Source organism: Mustelus asterias, unplaced genomic scaffold (assembly GCF_964213995.1).
Source record: "Mustelus asterias unplaced genomic scaffold, sMusAst1.hap1.1 HAP1_SCAFFOLD_218, whole genome shotgun sequence".
In the NCBI taxonomy this organism is placed as follows: domain Eukaryota; kingdom Metazoa; phylum Chordata; class Chondrichthyes; order Carcharhiniformes; family Triakidae; genus Mustelus; species Mustelus asterias.
Window position 1 is genome coordinate 24,325 of NW_027590203.1, and position 20,676 is coordinate 45,000.

General features: G+C 46.7%; 1 pseudogene across 1 annotated transcript in view; it reads right to left on the minus strand.

Moving 5' to 3' along the window:
• Window positions 1–13,188: 13,188 nt before the first annotated feature.
• The window catches only part of LOC144485768 (galanin receptor 2b pseudogene), a 13,374-nt pseudogene continuing 5,886 nt past the window's right edge, over window positions 13,189–20,676 (minus strand). The window contains exons 2-3 of the transcript XR_013496188.1: window positions 20,454–20,676; window positions 13,189–13,948 (exon numbers count right to left, since the gene is read on the minus strand). The exon at window positions 20,454–20,676 is cut by the window's right edge and continues 179 nt beyond it. The product of XR_013496188.1 is annotated as a galanin receptor 2b pseudogene (transcript). The remainder of the gene's footprint in view (window positions 13,949–20,453) is intronic.

Consider the following 20,676-nt stretch of genomic DNA (forward strand, 5'->3'; position numbering starts at 1 on the left):
GATGCTGTTGTCAGACTTGTAAATAAAGGGATTTTGGTGAAGGGACTTCTGCCTCCGAGGACTTTTAATCATTGAATCCCTACAGTGCAGAAGGAGGCCATTCAGCCCATCGAGCCTGCACTGACCACAATCCCACCCAGGCCCTATTTCCATAACCCTACATATTTACCCTGCTAACCCCCCTGACACTAAGGGGCAATTTAGTACGGCCAATCCACCTAACCCCGCACATCATTGGACTGTGGGAGGAAACCGGAGCCCCCGGAGGAAACCCACGCAGACACGGGGAGAACGTGCAGACTCCACACAGACAGTGACCCAAGCCGGGAATCGAACCCAGGTCCCTGACGCTGTGAAGCAGCAGTGCTAACCACTGTGCGGCCCCAAAAAATCCCTGGCCTCGTATGGAAGACAAGAGATCGATTCCCTGCGATTATAAATACACGTTGATTTAAAAAAAATTCTTTTCTTTGCTTTTTCTTTTAAGCAGTTAATCCAGTTTTTATTGGTTCATTTAAAATGTGATTTAATTTTTGGAGATGAGTATTATTTAATCTGTACAAATGAACATGGGTTTTGTTACTTGTTTTAAATCTGTGGAACCCCTATTTAAATCTCCATTCTATTATTATATAACGTTACGGGTGGCATGATTATAAATGTTTGAATGTTTTAACTTAGAATTATGGAATTGGGAAGAAGAGGGGTCAGAACTTCTTGGACCAGGGTTTGGATACCTTAGAGGGGGGAATTCTCCCGTCCCGCCTGTTTGTGATTTATATAAACGATCTGGAAGAAGGTGTAACTGGGGTGATCAGTAAGTTTGCGGACGACACGAAAATGGCTGGACTTGCAGATAGTGAGGAACATTGTCAGAGGCTACAGAAGGATATAGATAGGCTGGAAATTTGGGCAAAGAAATGGCAGTTGGAGTTCAATCCAGATAAATGCGAAGTGATGCATTTTGGTAGAACTAACGTACGGGGGAGCTATACGATAAATGGCAGAACCATAAAGGATGTAGATACGCAGAGGGGCCTGGGTGTGCAAGTCCACAGATCCTTGAAGGTGACGTCACAGGTGGAGAAGGTAGTGAAGAAGGCATATGGCATGCTTGCCTTTATAGGACGGGGCATAGAGTATAAAAGTTGGGGTCTGATGTTGCGGTTGTATAGAACGTTGGTTCAGCCGCATTTGGAATACTGCGCCCAGTTCTGGTCGCCACACTACCGGAAGGACGTGGAGGCTTTAGAGAGAGTACAGAGGAGGTTTACCAGGATGTTGCCTGGTATGGAAGGGCTTAGTTATGAGGAGAGATTGGGTAAACTGAGGTTGTTCTCACTGGAAAGACGGAGGATGAGGGGTGACCTAATAGAGGTGTATAAAATTATGAAAGGCATAGATAGGGTGGACGGTGGGAAGCTTTTTCCCAGATCGGTGGTGACGTTCACGAGGGGCCATAGGTTCAAGGTGAGCGGGGGGTGGGGGGGGAGGTTTAACACGGATATCAGAAGGACGTATTTTACACAGAGGGTGGTGGGGGCCTGGAATGCGCTGCCGGGCAAGGTGGTGGAGGCGGTCACACTGGGAACGTTTAAGACTTATCTAGATAGCCACATGAACGGAGTGGGAATGGAGGGATACAAAAGAATGGTCTAGTTTGGACCAGGGAGCGGCGTGGGCTTGGAGGGCCGAAGGGCCTGTTCCTGTGCTGTATTGTTCTTTGTTCTTTGCCACAGGAATCGGAGTGGGTGGGGGAACCTCGCAAAGGTCCATTGTCCTTGAGCGGGATTCCCTGGTGTTGGGGTGAGGGCAGCCAGAAAATCCCGCCCGTTATAGCATGAGATTGAGCAAGGAGGAATTCACTCTTTGGGCCGTGGGAAACCTCGATGCCTTTATCGTTAGTATCCTCCTGCCTTGCTCGCTTCACTTATAATTATCTGAAATGTAACTGTTTTTTAAAAAGTTTATTTATTAGTCACAAGTAACCTCACATTAACACGGCAATGAAGTTACTGTGAAAATCCCCTTAATGTTTCAATAAAGCATTTGTAGAATTTTGTAAAGTTTAATGGAAAACATTTATTAACAAAATCCCTATTTATAAATACAAAACCTTCACACCATGTTAACATTTAATTAAACATTTTACATTAGCAGCTGCCTGACATTATGTTCAATTGCCTCCTCATCTTTTCAAACTTCTTGTAATTGGACATAAGTTTTCTCTTTAACACAACGATTAATATTTTTTACTTTAACACAATGGTTTTGTTGTCTCTGTGTGCAGGGAGTTAAGGGAGGGAGGGATGGATGTGAGAGGTTTAAAGTTTAAACTTTAAGGTGGCACAGTAGGTTAGCACGGCTGCCTCATGGCGCCAGGGACCCGGGTTCGATTCCCAGCTTGGGTCACTGTCTGTGTGGAGTTTGCACATTCTCCCCGTGACTGCGTGGGTTTCCTCCGGGTGCTCCGGTTTCCTCCCACAGTCCAAAGATGTTAGGTGGATTGGCCGTGCTAAATTGTCCCTTAGCGTCAGGGGGATTAGCAGGGTAAATGTGGATTACGGAAATAGGGCCTGGGTGGGATTGTGGTTGGTGCAGACTCGATGGGCTGAATGGCCTCCTTCTGCACTGTAGGGATTCCATGATTTATTTATTAGTGTCACAACTAAGGCTTACATTAACACTGCAATGAAGTTACTGTGAAAATTCCCTAGTCGCCACACTCTGGCGCCTGTTCGGGTACACTGAGGGAGAATTTAGCATGGTCAATGCACCCAACCAGCTCCACGTTTAAACCAGAAGTTTAAACATGGCGCACTTTCAGCGCGCGTGACCATGCGTCGGGATTTCCATATTGTCCCAACACGCGTGTGCGGCACGCAATCACTGTAAGTCAGGATTCAGGACAGACGTTATGGGGACAACGTTACAAAGTAAGATCCCAAGAAGGTTCACTTAAAAGTCAAAAGCAAAGCAGAAATGAAATGACGGAAAGTAGTGACTGGCAGTGCTGGAGCTAAGAAGATATTCAGACACCGATCGCGAGTGATGGATCTTTTATTGCCTTCTTATCGATAAGGAGAAGAGAACTGGAGAGTTCCGAAGGCTTCCTCAGTCTGCTCTGCCCAATTGTGTACAGTCAGCCTCTCTTATTGGGCACTTCTTACAACTTCTCATAAAGATAATTGTTCCACTTCACGCACACCGGTAAATTATTTACATATAATACAAAGAGGTAGGCCTGAGACAATAGCTGTTTAATCGCGTCCCATCGGTAATGTCACAATCTTTAGTGGTGGACGGATGGAATGTCCGTTCAGACAATGGTCACTTAATCATGTCTTTATTACAGTTTCGGTGCTGTTAGCAAGAACATTCAGCTGTGTCCTGTTGATAGATATAGTAAAACATCCACTTTTTGTCTGCGCTGACTATTTCATGTACATGCAGAGACAGTCAATCTACAGTGAGGACACTGCTAATTTTCCTGGCCCCCTGACCAACACCCCCTGCTGTGCTCAGTTCTCCTCTGCCACAACAGCTGTAGGCTACAATATAACACAGGAAATATAATAATTTTGCGGTCCTTATAGACTGGGATTGGCAAGAATCATAGAGAAGGTGAGTTTGTAGAACTTTTTCAAGAGTTTCTTAATAAAGGATAAACTGGCACTGGAGACGGTACAATGAAGGTTCACTAGATTGGTCCCTGGAATGAGGGGGTTGTCCTATGATGAGGGACCTGAGTAAACTGGGTCCATGTTCTCTGGAGTTTAGAAGAATGAGAGGTGATCTCATTGAAACATCAAGTTCCAAGGGGGTTCATTCAGGTGGATGCTGAGAGATCGTTTCCGCTGGTCGGGGAATCTAAAACACGGTCTCAGGATAAGGGGTCGGTTGTCCTGGACTGAGATGAGGAGAGATTTCTTCACTCAAAGGGATGTGAATCTTTGGAATTCTCTCCCCCAGAGGATTGTGGATACTCCGTCGTTGAATATATTTAAGGCTGGGATAGACAGATTTTTTGATCTCTCAGGAATTTGGGGTGGCCCAGCGGCGGCTAACGCTGCTGCCTCACAGCGCCAGGGACCCGGGTTCAATTCTGGCCTTAGGTGACTGTCTGTGTGGAGTCTGCACATTCTCCCCGTGTCTGCGTGGGCTTCCTCCGGGTGCTCCCGTTTCCTCCCACACATGCAAAGGTCTGATGGTTAGGTGGGTTGGCCATGCTAAATTGCCCCTTAGGGTCAGGGGGATTAGCTAGAGGAAATGCATGGGATAACGGGGATAGGGCCTGGGTGGGATTGTGGTCGGTGCAGACTCGATGGGCCGAATGGCCTCCTCCTGCACTGTAGGGATTCTATGATTCTAATTAAGGGATTTGGGGAGTGGCTGGGAGAATGGAGGTTGAAATCCAAGATCAGCCATGATTGTATCGAATGATGGGGTAGGCTCGATGGGCCAATTTATGAAATAAATTGTTCATCATTTGAAGATTTCCCCAGGGACAGCTGTACTCGGGGACGAGAGAGTGAGAGAGAGGGAGAAAGAGGGAGAGAGAGAGAGAGTGAGAGAGAGAGAGCGAGAGAGGGAGAGCGAGAGAGAGAGAGAGCGTGCAAGAGAGAGAGAGTGAGCAAGAAAGAAAGAGAGAGAGAGTGAGCAAGAAAGAAAGAGAGAGAGAGAGAGTGAGCAAGAGAGAGAGAGAGAGTGAGCAAGAAAGAAAGAGAGAGAGAGAGAGTGAGCAAGAGAGAGAGAGAGAGTGAGCAAGAGAGAGAGCGCAAGAGAGAGAGAGAACGAGCGAGCGAGAGAGAGTGCAAGAGAGAGAGAGAGTGAGCAAGAAAGAAAGAGAGAGAGAGTGAACAAGAGAGAGAGAGCGCGAGAGAGAGTGAGAGAGCGAGAGAGGGAGAGCGAGAGAGAGAGAGAACGAGCGAGCGAGAGAGAGAGTGCAAGAGAGAGAGAGAGTGAGCAAGAAAGAAAGAGAGAGAGAGAGAGAGTGAGCAAGAGAGAGAGCGAGGGAGAGAGAGAGAGAGGGAGAGAGAGAGAGAGAGCGCGAGAGAGAGGGGGACTAGAATATTAACAAAGACTTGGGTCATATTCCCACTTGTGAAATCAGGCAGCTCACACTCGGTTGTACAGACTGAGGCTGCGACAGTAGCCAAATCAATCAGTCTATTTTGCAGATGTCTTCAAATGGATCAGTAGTCTGTGTCAGAATCAATGCCAACATTCACCTCCATGTTAATTAACAAATACAACAGGAAAGGTTGGGACAGATAACAGTTCAGTAAGCATTAGGAAGTAATAACTGCTTTGAAGCAAGCGCTCATATACACAACCCTCATATACACAGCCCTCATATACACAGCCCTCATATACACAATGCTCATATACACAGCCTTGATATACACAATCCTCATATACACAACCCTCATATACACAATCCTCATATACACAATCCTCATATACACAACCCTCATATACACAATCCTCATATACACAATCCTCATATACACAACCCTCATATACACAATCCTCATATACACAACCCTGATATACACAACCCTCATATACACAATCCTCATATACACAGCCTTGATATTCACAACCCTCATATACACAGCCTTGATATACACAACCCTCATATACACAACCCTCATATACACAGCCCTCATATACACAGCCCTCATACACACAGCTCTCATATACACAACCCTGATATACACAACCCTCATATACACAGCCCTCATATACACAACCCTCATATACACAACCCTCATATACACAACCCTCATATACACAGCCTTGATATACACAACCCTCATATACACAGCCTTGATATACACAATCCTCATATACACAACCCTCATATACACAACCCTCATATACACAGCCCTCATATACACAGCCCTCATATACACAGCTCTCATATACACAACCCTCATATACACAGCCCTCATATACACAACCCTCATATACACAACCCTCATATACACAACCCTCATATACACAGCCCTCATATACACAGCCCTGATATACACAACCCTCATATACACAGCCCTCATATACACAACCCTGATATACACAACCCTCATATACACAGCCCTCATATACACAACCCTGATATACACAACCCTCATATACACAACCCTCATATACACAGCTCTCATATACACAACCCTCATATACACAGCCCTCATATACACAGCCCTGATATACACAACCCTCATATACACAACCCTCATATACACAACCCTCATATACACAACCCTCATATACACAACCCTCATATACACAACCCTGATATACACAACCCTCATATACACAACCCTCATATACACAACCCTGATATACACAACCCTCATATACACAACCCTCATATACACAGCCCTCATATACACAGCTCTCATATACACAACCCTGATATACACAACCCTGATATACACAACCCTCATATACACAGCCCTCATATACACAGCCCTCATATACACAGACTTGATATACACAACCCTTATATACACAGCCCTCATATACACAGCCCTCATATACACAGCCCTCATATACACAGCCCTCATATACACAGCCCTGATATACACAACCCTTATATACACAGCCCTCATATACACAGCCCTCATATACACAGCCCTCATATACACAGCCCTCATATACACAGCCCTGATATACACAACCCTTATATACACAGCCCTCATATACACAGCCCTCATATACACAACCCTCATATACACAACCCTGATATACACAACCCTTATATACACAGCCCTCATATACACAACCCACATATACAGCCCTCATATGCACAGCCCTCTTACACACAACTCTCATATCCACGACCTTCATATTCACAATCCTCATCTACACAACCTTCAGATACACCACCCTCTTATACACAGCCCTCATATACACAGCCTTCTTATACACAGCCCTTATGTACACAGCCCTCATATACACAGCCCTCATGGACTGTTTCCTTCATGTGCATCGTCCTAAGGTATATTGCCCTTAAAAACATAGCTTTCATGTACACTGCCTTCATATAGAATCCTGATATACACAGCTCTCATACACCCAGCTCTTGTATATGCAGTTCCCATGTGCACGGACGAAGATCATATACACAATCCTTGTTTACACAGCTTTCATATACACAACCTTCATGTACAGTCTTACACGCACAGACTTCAAGTACACAGCCCTAATTTACACAGATTTCATCACAGTCCCCTATCTTTCACTGGGTTTATCCAAGTTATCAGGAATCCTACACTCCAATTAAATTAATTGGCCGCCTGCCCACTCCAAAGGTAATTTTAAGTCTCTCCTCTCTCGAATCGTATTTTCATTTCCCACACACACGGGTTTATGCAGCGAGTAGCTCGGCTAAAACAGCCCAGAGCGAACCTTAGCAAAGGTGGAGGGAGGTCTGATTCAATATCTCTCCCTCTGCACCGCGGAGAGAACAACATGGGTGCCCATTCCCCAGTGGTGAACCTCGGGCGGTGAGTGTGATTGGGCTATTTGGGGCTGCCACAAACACACTCTCTGTAAGAAGCTGAAATATAAACAGCCATCTGGCAGCACAGAACTTAAATATCACAGAAAATAGAAACGTAAATCTATGTATATGTGATGCTGTGACTGGGCAACACTGACTGAACAAGCCTGAGTGTGCTAATGGCTACACTAACAACCAGTTTCAGATGATCAGTCAAACTCATAATGTTGCACACTTACAATTGCTTAATGTGTCAGACATTCAAACTCGGGGACCTGTTCTCTGCAACCAAAAGGAATATCATAGAATCCACAGTGCAGAGGCCATTCGGCCCATCTCCCCCTGTTCTGTATGACTGATTATCTTCCCTAGGCCCTCTTACCTGCCCTATTGCCGTAACCCCACATGTTTCCCATAGCTAATCCACCCAACCTACACATCTTTGGAGCGTGGGAGGAAACCGGAGCACCCGGATGAAACCCACGCAGACACGGTGGAGGAGGGAATGAACGAACTGAGTCTTCCGAGGCCGTTAAAACATCAACAAAAACGGCTTTATTCAACATGCCTGAGGGAGAGCAGAACATGTGGCTGTAACTACAGCTTGCTTCCGAGCTACTCGACAGAGCATTGGCTGTTACAGATTTTTATACCCCATTTTTTACATTACAAAGCATTACAGTGACATCAGGTCGTCATATTGTTACTTTGAATTGGTCACTGTTCTGTTTTTGATTAATTTATACGGTTCCATTGTCTTGTCTGCTTTAGTCTTAATAGTTTTCTGGACATCTCCTGTCTACCTGTTCACAATATCAAAGCGCTGTGTTTGTCAAACTGATTTTGCTGGGGTGTTAATTGTCCCACCTCCTGGATATTTGATTAAGTTTTCAGAGGCACAATGGTTCCTGTAGACCTTTTGGAGCCTTGAGAATTGATATCAATTCACATACGGTTGTTGTAACCTTGGAGCGGTACCAGCTGGGTGTGACTGTTTTAGTGCCGCCTGAGATGTAATTATTTGTATTTTGTCTGGTCTGCCTGAGGTGAGTGTGGATGCTACAGTGCTGTCCATTGAATCTTCTCCCACACCCCTCTCCCCGTGCTCCTGCTCTCTCCCCATGCTCCTGCTCTCTCCCCGTGCTCCTGCTCTCCCCGTGCTCCTGCTCTCTCCCGTGCTCCTGCTCTCCCCGTGCTCCTGCTCTCCCCGTGCTCCTGCTCTCTCCCCGTGCTCCTGCTCTCCTCCTGCTCTCTCCCTTTGCTCCTATGAGACCATAAGACCATAAGACATAGGAGCAAAATTAGGCCACTCGGCCCATCGAGTCTGCTCTGCCATTCAATCAAGGCTGATATTTTTCTCATCCCCATTCTCCTGCCTTTTCTCCATAACCCCTGATCCCCTTATTAATCAAGAACCTATCTATCTCTGACTTAAAGACACTCAATGACCTGGCCTCCACAGCCTTCTGCGGCAAAGAGTTCCACAGATTCACCACTCTCTGGCTGAAGAAATTCCTCCTCATCTCTGTTTTAAAGGATCCTCCCTTTAGCCTGAGGCTGTGCCCTCTGGTACTAGTTTTTCCTACTTGGGGCGGCACGGTGGCACAGTGGTTAGCACTGCTGCTTCACAGCTCCAGGGACCTGGGTTCGATTCCCGGCTTGGGTCACTGTCTGTGTGGAGTTTGCACATTCTCCTCGTGTCTGCGTGGGTTTCCTCCGGGTGCTCCGGTTTCCTCCCACAGTCCAAAGATGTGCGGGTTAGGTTGATTGGCTATGCTAAAAATTGCCCCTTAGTGTCCTGGGATGCGTAGATTAGAGGGATTAGTGGGTAAAATATGTAGGGATATGGGGGTAGGGCCTGGGTGGGATTGTGGTCGGTGCAGACTCAATGGGCCGAATGGCCTCTTTCTGTACTGTAGGGTTTCTATGATTCTATGATTCTACTAGTGGAAACATCCCCTCCATGTCCACTCTATCCAGGCCTCGCAGTATCCTGTAAGTTTCAATAAGGGCCCCCCTCATTCTTCTAAACTCCAACGAGTACAGACCCAGAGTCCTCAACCATTCCTCATAAGACAAGCTCTTCGTTCCAGGGATCATTCTTGTGAACCTCCTCTGGACCCTTTCCAAGGCCAGCACATCTGCCCTTGGATACGGGACCCACAAGTGCTCACAATACTCCAAATGGGGTCTGACCAGAGCCTTATACAGCCTCAGAAGTACATCCCTGCTCTTGTATTCTAGCCCTCTCGACATGAATGCTAACATTGCATTTGCTTTCCTAACTGCCGACTGAACCTGCACATTAACCTTAAGGGAATCTTGAACAATGATTCCCAAGTCCCTTTGTGTTTCCCATTTCCTAAGCATTTCCCCATTTAGAAAACAGTCTATGCCTCCATTCCTCCTTTCAAAATGCATAACCTCACACTTTTCCACATTGTATTCCATCTGCCACTTCTTTGCCCACTCTCCTAACCTGTCCAGGTCCTTCTGCAGCCCCCCTGCTTCCTCAATACCACCTGTCCCTCTACATATCTTTGCATCATCTGCAAACTTAGCAACAGTGCCTTCAAATCCTCCAAATCGTTAATGTATATTGTGAAAAGTTGTGGTCCCAGCACCGACCCCTGAGGCACACCACTAGTCACCGGCTGCCATCCTGAGAAAGACCCCTTTATCCCCACTCTCAGCCTTCTGTCAGTCAGCCAGTCCTCTATCCATGCCACCCTTAACACCATGGGCTCTTAACTTATTTAACAGTCTCCTATGCGGCACCTTGTCAAAGGCCTTTTGGAAATCTAAATAAATCATGTCCACTGGTTCTCCTTTATCTAACTTCCTTGTTACCTCCTCAAAGAACTCTAACAGATTTGTCAGACATGACAAGTTTGCTCTCCTCCTGCTCTCTCCGCATCCTCCTGCTCCCCTCTTGCTCTCTCCCCTTGCTCCTGCTCTCCTGCTCTCTCCCTGTGCTCCTGCTCTCCCCCTGCTCTCTCCCTGTGCTCCTGCTCTCCCCGCATGCTCCTTCTGCCTTTGTTTGACTTCCAGCCCCAGGACCGATGTCCAATGAAGGTGCGTTCTGAATGCTGCCAAACGGGTTGAGTGCTGACCTTCAGATCCCTCCAAACACACAGGGACGGTGAGCAGTAAGAGTGGGGGAGAGCCCTGGTCAGCCATGTTTGATGTGGAGAGACGCCCCTCACGTTATAAACATGTGGCGACAGACGGGCGACCTGTTCTGGGAATTACTCGTTGTGGAAGCAGATGAAGCTTTGCCTTAGTGCGCCACTAGGTACGGGAAGAGAGCGGGAATTTTATGTTCTGAGGACATCCCAGGTTGCTTTCCAGCCAATGAATTAATGTTGAAGTGTTATCGCTGTTAGATAAGAGGTGAACTCATAGACACGGCAATGTGTCAATGATCAGATAATCTGCATTCACGTATTTGTTGAAGACAGATAAAGATTAATTGTACTGCTGAGAACGCCCCTATTTTCCTTCACGTCCACCTGAGAGCACAGAAAGGGTCTCTGTTTAAAATGTTACTCGAGAGGCAGCACCTCTGACAGTGCAGCCCTCCCTCAGTACTATATGGGAGAGTCAGCCTGGACTCATGCAGAAGACGCACCCAATTACCTTAGAAAGCATTCTTTCTGGTTGTATCACAGCTTGGCATGGCTCCTGCTCTGCCCAAGACCGCAAGGAACTACAGTAGGTTGTGAGTGAAGCCCAGCCCATCACGCGAACCAGCCTCCCATCCACTGACTCTGTCTACACTTCCTGCTGCCTCGGCAAAGCAGTCAACATAATTAAGGACCCCCCGCACCCTGGACATTCTCTCTTCCATCTTCTTCCTTCGGGAAAAGGATACAAAAATCTGAGGTCGCATAATCATAGAAATCATAGAAATCCTACAGTACAGAAAGAGGCCATTCGGCCCATCGAGTCTGCACCGACCACAATCCCACCCAGACACTACCCCCATATCCCTACATATTTACCCACTAATCCCTCTAACCTACGCATCTCAGGACACTAAGGGGCAATTTTGAGCATGGCCAATCAACCTAACCCGTACATCTTTGGACTGTGGGAGGAAACTGGAGCACCCGGAGGAAACCCACGACCAACCGACTCAAGAACAGCTTCTTCCCTGCTGCCGTCAGACTTTTGAATGGACCTACCTTGCATTAAGTTGATCTTTCTCTACACCCTAGCTATGACTGTAACACTACATTCTGCACTCTCTCCTTTCCTTCTCTATGAACGGTATGCTTTGTCTGTATAGCGCACAAGAAACAATACTTTTCACTGTATGTTAATACATGTGACAATAATAAATCAAATCAAATCAGATTCAAAGGACACAGGAATACCAGCTCAACAGAGGATGGAGATTTATTTATTTTTTACATGAATCTAAAACTTTCTTTACAGGTGTCACACCACGAAACCACCTTTGACAAAGGAATCTTTCCAAGGCATCACATTGGCAGGGAGGTAGCAATGGTCTGACAGAACAACACAGAGTCAGAAGAAACTCACGGTAAAATTCCAAAAAAATAAGCAAAACAGGGATGGATATTTCCTCGTATCTGTCAGAGCGAAGTTTCACTTTGGTCATTGAAAGTTCGAAAGGTTTATTTTTCAAACCTTAAATACAAATAAATCAATCCCAATACGTCCATATTCTGAAGCCCCAATTCACAAGAATACATTGAACTGTCGACAGAAGCAAGCAGGGGATGTGGACGCAGGCTGAAGGATGGGAGCGCTCTCTCTGGCACTGATGCACTGAAGGAACCACAGAAGACGAATTCACGCTGGTATCTACATCGCTAACATGCTCACACATAGAACATAGAACATAGAACATTACAGCGCAGAACAGGCCCTTCGGCCCACGATGTTGCACCGACCAGTTAAAAAAAAAACTGTGACCCTCCAACCTAAACCAATTTCTTTTCGTCCATGAACCTATCTACGGATCTCTTAAACGCCCCCAAACTAGGCGCATTTACTACTGATGCTGGCAGGGCATTCCAATCCCTCACCACCCTCTGGGTAAAGAACCTACCCCTGACATCGGTTCTATAACTACCCCCCCTCAATTTAAAGCCATGCCCCCTCGTGCTGGATTTCTCCATCAGAGGAAAAAGGCTATCACTATCCTTTTTTACGCGCAAAATGACACCGCAAAAGCGTCCAAATGTTTCTGGGTGAGAAATTTAACGGGGCTCAACAATCGCAACAGTTCCTGAAAACGTCGGAAGTACTTCTTCAACCACCGAAACAAACTGGCTTTAGTTGGTTCCCATGATGTGGAGATGCCGGTGTTGGACTGGGGTAAACACAGTAAGAAGTTTAACAACACCAGGTTAAAGTCCAACAGGTTTATTTGGTAGCAAAAGCCACACAAGCTTTCAGAGCTCTAAGCCCCTTAGAGCTTAGAGCTTAGAGCTCCGAAAGCTTGTGTGGCTTTTGCTACCAAATAAACCTGTTGGACTTTAACCTGGTGTTGTTAAACTTCTCACTGTGTTTAGTTGGTTCCATCAGAGAGAAAAGAAACACATTTACAAATGACCAACTCTCACATGGCGCTGGCCTCCACTCCCAGTTCGGTTATCTGCTCTGAACCGCAGACAGATCAAAGCCGCCGCGACACTCTGATGGATTTAGGGACATTGTCGAACGTCCTCCCTCAGAAGCGCTCTTGGATTGTTGCGTCCCGCCAAGCTCTCCACGCGGGCCGGCCGCCCGACCTTGCAGTTCTCCTCGTTTATCTGGGAGGTATCGGTGGTCGCTGCCTGGAACCCGGTCACCGTGTTGGCCACTTGGACAACGTGGACTTTATTGGCTGCCTGCTTCTTCAGGAGACAAGTGAAGACCTGTTTGAACCTCTTGCGGAAATGCTTTGATATCAAGGCATACACGATGGGGTTGAGGCAGGAATTGGCGTAGGACAGACAGTGCGACACAAGCCGGAAGGCGTAGGTCGCCTTGTTGAACGGGAAGTAACCGAACCAAAAGCACATGATCACCACATGGTGGGGTAACCAGCAAAGGCAGAAGAGTACGGCAACAATAATAATCATCTTGGTCACTTTGCGCTTGGCCCTCTTGGATTCGGAGATGGTTTCGATGGGATCCACTGATGTCCACAGGTACTTGATTGTTCTGGTGTAGGCCAGACTCAGGACGGTAACCGGGATCAAAAAGCCAAACACAAAAGAGGAAATGTCCATGATTTTCCTCTTTCTGTCCTCCCAGACGGGCACACAGATGGGTGTCCCCCTGTAATGGGCAATCTGATAGTAACTCAGGTACGGCCCAGCCAAGATGATGGACAATGCCCAGATCACTGCGATGGCTGCCGTGGCATTCCGCGCAGTGCGGAGATCCCGGGATTTCAAAGGGTATCGAATGGCCAGGTATCTACAAAGAGAAAAGCAGGATTCGATCACTCAGTGCATTGTGTCATCAGCGCTCACTTTATTCCATCTGAACCCACTACAGAATCTGGGATCCACTCCAGGATCTGGGATCTACTCCAGGATCTGGGATCCACTCCAGGATCTGAACCACTCCAGGATCTGGGATCCAGCCCAGGATCTCAGCCCCAACAAGGCGGAAGCTTCCACCAGGATCCAGACCCTCTCCCCCCCTCAGCGAGCTGCTGCCTCCATTGGACCATTCACCAACACACTGGCTTCTGGAGATAGAGATGCAGCCTATAGAGTGAACCCTCCACAGCGCTGAGAGAAGCCAGGACCCCCCCCCCACTCTCTCCCAACCCACCTCCCCCTCTCCCCACCCTCCCCCCACTCTCCCAACCCACCTCCCTTCTCCTCCCCACCTCCCCTCACTCTCCCAACCACCCCCTGCCCCCTTCCGCCACTGCGCCCCCCTCCCATCCCCTGTGTGTGGAGAGTTCCAGCTGTGGACTGATGCTTAAGGAAGATTAACAAACTGGATTGGTGTGAATACCTTGTTAAAAAGCAGTAAGCATAGAACACAGAATATAGAACAGTACAGCACAGAACAGGCCCTTCGGCCCACGATGTTGTGCCGAGCTTTATCTGAAACCAAGATCAAGCTATCCCACTCCCTATCATCCTGGTGTGCTCCATGTGCCTATCCAATAACCGCTTAAATGTTCCTAAAGTGTCTGACTCCACTATCACTGCAGGCAGTCCATTCCACACCCCAACCACTCTCTGCGTAAAGAACCTACCTCTGATATCCTTCCTGTATCTCCCACCACGAACCCTATAGTTATGCCCCCTTGTAATAGCTCCATCCACCCGAGGAAATAGTCTTTGAACGTTCACTCTATCTATCCCCTTCATCATTTTATAAACCTCTATTAAGTCTCCCCCTCAGCCTCCTCCGCTCCAGAGAGAACAGCCCTAGCTTCCGCAACCTTTCCTCATAAGACCTACCCTCCAAACCAGGCAGCATCCGGGTAAATCTCCTCTGCACTCTTTCCAGTGCTTCCACATCCTTCCTATAGTGAGGTGACCAGAACTGCACACAATACTCCAAATGTGGTCTCACCAAGGTCCTGTACAGTTGCAGCATAACCCCACGGCTCTTAAACTCCAACCCCCTGTTAATAAAAGCTAACACACTATAGGCCTTCTTCACAGCTCTATCCACTTGAGTGGCAACCTTTAGAGATCTGTGGATATGAACCCCAAGATCTCTCTGTTCCTCCACAGTCTTCAGAACCCTACCTTTGACCCTGTAATCCACATTTAAATTAGTCCTACCAAAATGAATCACCTCACATTTATCAGGGTTAAACTCCATTTGACATTTTTCAGCCCAGCTTTGCACCCTATCTATGTCTCTTTGCAGCCTACAACAGCCCTCCACCTCATCCACTACTCCACCAATCTTGGTGTCATCAGCAAATTTACTGATCCACCCTTCAGCCTCTAAGTCATTAATAAAAATCACAAAGAGCAGAGGACCAAGCACTGATCCCTGCGGCACTCCGCTAGCAACCTGAAAATCCGAAAATTTTCCATCGACCACCACCCTCTGTCTTCGATTAGACAGCCAGTTACCTATCCAATCGGCCAACTTTCCCTCTATCCCACACCTCCTCACTTTCATCATAAGCCGACCAATAGGGACCTTATCAAACGCCTTACTAAAATCCATGTATATGACATCAACTGCCCTACCTTCATCAACACACTTAGTTACCTCCTCAAAAAATTCCATCAAATTTGTGAGGCACGACTTGCCCTTCACGAATCCATGCTGACTATCCCGGATTAATCCGCATCTTTCTAAATGGTCGTAAATCCCATCTCTAAGGACCTTTTCCATCAATTTACCAACCACCGAAGTAAGACTAACCGGTCTATAATTACCAGGGTCATTTCTGTTCCCTTTCTTAAACAGAGGAACAACATTCGCCATTCTCCAGTCCTCTGGCACCATCCCCGTGGACAGCGAGGACCCAAAGATCAAAGCCAAAGGCTCTGCAATCTCATCCCTTGCCTCCCAAAGAATCCTAGGGTACATTTCATCAGGCCCAGGGGACTTATCGACCTTCAGTTTATTCAAAACTGCCAGGACATCCTCCCTCCGAACATCTATTTCCTCCAGCCTATTAGCCTGTAACACCTTCTCTTCCTCAAAAACATGGCCCCTCTCCTTGGTGAACACTGAAGAAAAGTATTCATTCATCACCTCGCCTATCTCTACTGACTCCATACACAAGTTCCCACTACTGTCCTTGACCAGCCCTAACCTCACCCTGGTCATTCTTTTATTCCTCACATAAGAGTAAAAAGCCTTGGGGTTTTCCTTGATCCGACCCGCCAAGGACTTCTCGTGTCCCCTCCTAGCTCTCCCATGCCCCTTTTTCAGCTCATTCCTTGCTAACTTGTAACCCTCAATCGAGCCATCTGAACCTTGTTTCCTCATCCCTACATAAGCTTCTCTCTTCCTTTTCACAAGACATTCCACCTCTTTCGTGAACCATGGTTCCCTCACTCGGCCATTTCCTCCCTGCCTGACAGGGACATAGCTATCAAGGACATCCAGTATTTGTTCCTTGAAAAAGTTCCACTTTTCATTAGTGCCTTTCCCTGACAGTTTCTGTTCCCAACTTATGCCCCCTAATTCTTGCCTAATCGCATCATAATTACCTCTCCCCCAGTTGTAAACCTTGCCCTGCCGTACGGCCCTATCCCTCTCCATTGCAATAACAAAAGACACCGAATTGTGGTCACTATCTCCAAAGTGCTCTCCCACAACCAAATCTAACACTTGGCCCGGTTCATTTCCCAGTACCAAATCCAATGTGGCCTCACCTCTTGTCGGCCTATCCACATATTGTGTCAGGAAACCCTCCTGTACACACTGCACAAAAACTGCCCCATCCGAACTATGTTCTGTGATCATTCCCACAGGACAGCACTCCCGAATAAATAATCTTTATTAACGCTCATTGTCTGCATCCGTTCAGGCTGTACGTCCCTGATCAAACAAATCATTGCTTCAAATACTCTGGAACACCTCAATTAAATACTCTGGAAAACCTCGATTAAATACTCTGGAAAACCTCGATTAAATACTCCGGAGCACCTCGATTAAATACTCTGGAACACCTTGATTAAGTACTCTGGAAAACCTCGATTAAATACTCCGGGAACACCTTGATTAAATACTCTGGAATACCTCGATTAAATACTCTGGAACACCTCAATTAAATACTCTGGAACACATCGATTAAATACTCTGGAAAACCTCGATTAAATACTCCGGGAACACCTTGATTAAATACTCTGGAAAACCTCGATTAAATACTCCGGGAACACCTTGATTAAATACTCTGGAAAACCTCGATTAAATACTCCGGGAACACCTTGATTAAATACTCTGGAAAGCCTCGATTAAATACTCTGGAAAACATCGATTAAATACTCTGGAACACCTCGATTAAATACTCTGGAAAACCTCGATTAAATACTCCGGGAACACCTCGATTAAATACTCTGGAAAACCTCGATTAAATACTCCGGGAACACCTTGATTAAATACTCTGGAAAACCTCGATTAAATACTCCGGGAACACCTTGATTAAATACTCTGGAAAGCCTCGATTAAATACTCTGGAAAACAACGATTAAATACTCTGGAAAACGATTAAATACTCTGGAACACCTCGATTAAATACTCTGGAAAACATCGATTAAATACTCTGGAACACCTCGATTAAATCCTTTGTTGACTTTCTCGCCTCTTAACAGAACATTGCCAGTTTCTTCAGCCTCTCCACCTAACTCAATGCATCAGTCGCTGAAAGTAAGCGCGCAGGTACAGCAGGCAGTAAAGAAGGAAAATGGTATGTTGGCCTTCATAGCGAGAGGATTTGAGTATAGGGATAGCGATATTTTGCTGCAATTGTACAGGGCATTGGTGAGGCCACACCTGGAGTATTGTGTGCAGTTTTGGTGTCCTTATCTGAGGAAGGATGTCCTTGCTATAGAGGGAGTTCAGCGAAGGTTTACCAGGCTAATTCTTGGGATGGCAGGTCTGTCATATGAGGAGACACTAAGTCAGGAAGGATTATATTCAATGGAGTTTAGAATAGTGAGAGGGGATCTCGTAGAAACTTATAAAATTCTAACAGAGGTCGAATTTCTTGGCGCTGTGAGGCAGCAGTGCTAATCACTGTGCCAACATGCCGCTCCTGTGGGAACAGGATTAAGCCATTTGACTCCACCTTCCTGTCTGATCCCCAGATCCCTTCATTCCCCTTCTCTCTTTCTATTCCTTTTCTCCCTCATATGTTTATCCAGTTCCCTCCTTAAAAGTGACAGTGCTGTTCACCTCAATCACTCCACTCTAACCTCTAACCTCAGCCTTCCCAAGCGTACTCTAGGAAAGACGTGCCTTGTGAATTCTTTCTTGGATTTATCAGTGACCATCCGGTCTCTCCAGTTTCAGACAGCTGTACAAGTGGAAATATAGCACGCTCTCTACATTGTGGGAAGGCCGTGACGCAGTGTATTGTCATTGGACCAGAGACCCAGAGACCCAGGGTAATGCTGTGGGGACCCAGGTTCAAATCCCACCACAGCAGATGGTGAAATTTGAATTCAATTTAAAATATCTGAATTAGGAATCGACTGATGACCATGAAACCATTGTCGATTGTCGGAAAAACCCATCTGGGTCACTAATGTCCTTTAGGGAAGGAAATCTGCCGTCCTTACCCGGTCTGGCCTACATGTGACTCCAGAACCACAGCAATGTGGTTGCCTCTCAACTGCCCTCTGAACAAGGGCAACAAGGGATGGGCAATAAATGCTGGCCAGCCAGTGACACCCATGTCCCACAAATGAATAAAAGCCACTCAGTTCAGTCATTGGGATGGGAAAGAATCCTGTCGCAGCGATATTCACATCCTGTGAGTGAATCTTTTTAAAAATCAGAGAATGGCAGAAATGACAATACCAGCTCCCCACAATGTGCAGAGTGTGTGAGTGAGTGTGTGTGTGTGTGTGTCTGTGTGTGTGACTGTGTGTGTGTGTGTGTCTGTGAGCGTGTGTGTGAGTGTGTGTGTGTGTGTGTCTGTGAGCGTGTGTGTCTGTGAGTGTGTGTGTGTGTCTGTGTGAGTGTGTGTGTGAGTGTGTGTGTGTGTGTGTGAGCATGTGCGTGTGAGTGTGTGTGAGCGTGTGTGTGTGTGAGCGTGTGTGTGTGAGTGTGTGTGTGTGTGTGTGAGTGTGAGTGTGTGTGTTTGTACAGGCTATAAAACTAAATAGACCAGATAGTCACCAATAATTCAACAAAGAATTCACGAGGCACTTCTTTACTGTCAGTTCTCTCAGTTTCAGAGAAGACTATTTGACTGGGGTAGGCATCACAGCTGAGCCTAATCTTGCCTTACACATACATACACTCACTTACTCTCACATTCACACCCATTCACTCACTCTGTCACACACTCATTCACACACACACACATACACTCACACACCCACACACACACACACACTCAGTCTCACACTCTCTCACTCATTCACACACACACACTCTCACACCCACACACACACTCAGACTCACACACACTCACACACACACTCACACACACTCACACTCATACTCACAGACTCAAACACACACTCACACTTACACACACACACTCACACAGACTCACATTCACACACACACACACACACACTTACAGATTCACACACTCACACACACACTCACACGCATACTCACACACACATTCACACCCACACACTCAAACACACACACTCACACACACTCACAGACTCACACTCACACACACACACTCACGCACACACACACTCAGACACACACACTCACACACACACACTCACACACACACACACATTCACACACACACACACTCACACACTCACGCACCCACACACTCACATTCACACACACACACACATTCACACACACACACACTCACACACTCACGCACCCACACACTCACATTCACACACACACACTCACACTCACACACACACATACACATACACACACACTCAAGATTCACACACACTCACACACACACACATTCACACACACTCACACACACACACATTCACACACACTCACACACACACACACTCACACACACACACACACACACACACACATTCACACACACACACACACACACACACATACACATACACACACACTCACTCACACACACATTCACACACACTCACACACACACTCACACACACACACACATTCACACACACTCACACACACACACACGCACACACACACATTCACAAACACGCACACTCACATACACCCACATCCAGCTGTTTCTGTGAGTGCAGTTTCCTGGAACTCTCAGTGCGGACCGCTGATTTGACTGAGGTTATAATCCACAAGATCCGAAGAGCACTGGGAGTGGAATTACCTGTCGACAGACACAGCAGCCAGTGTGAAGCTGCTGGCGTACATGGTGAGGTATATGAAAAAGTGGACCACTTTGCAGGTGAACGAGCCGAACAGCCATCCATCCAGGGTGTAGATAGTGGCTTGGAAAGGAACGCAGAAGAGAATGAAGAACAGATCTGCAATGCTGAGGTTTAAGATGAAGAGATTGGTTGTGTTGTAGCTCATCTGCCCGTTCCGCAGTA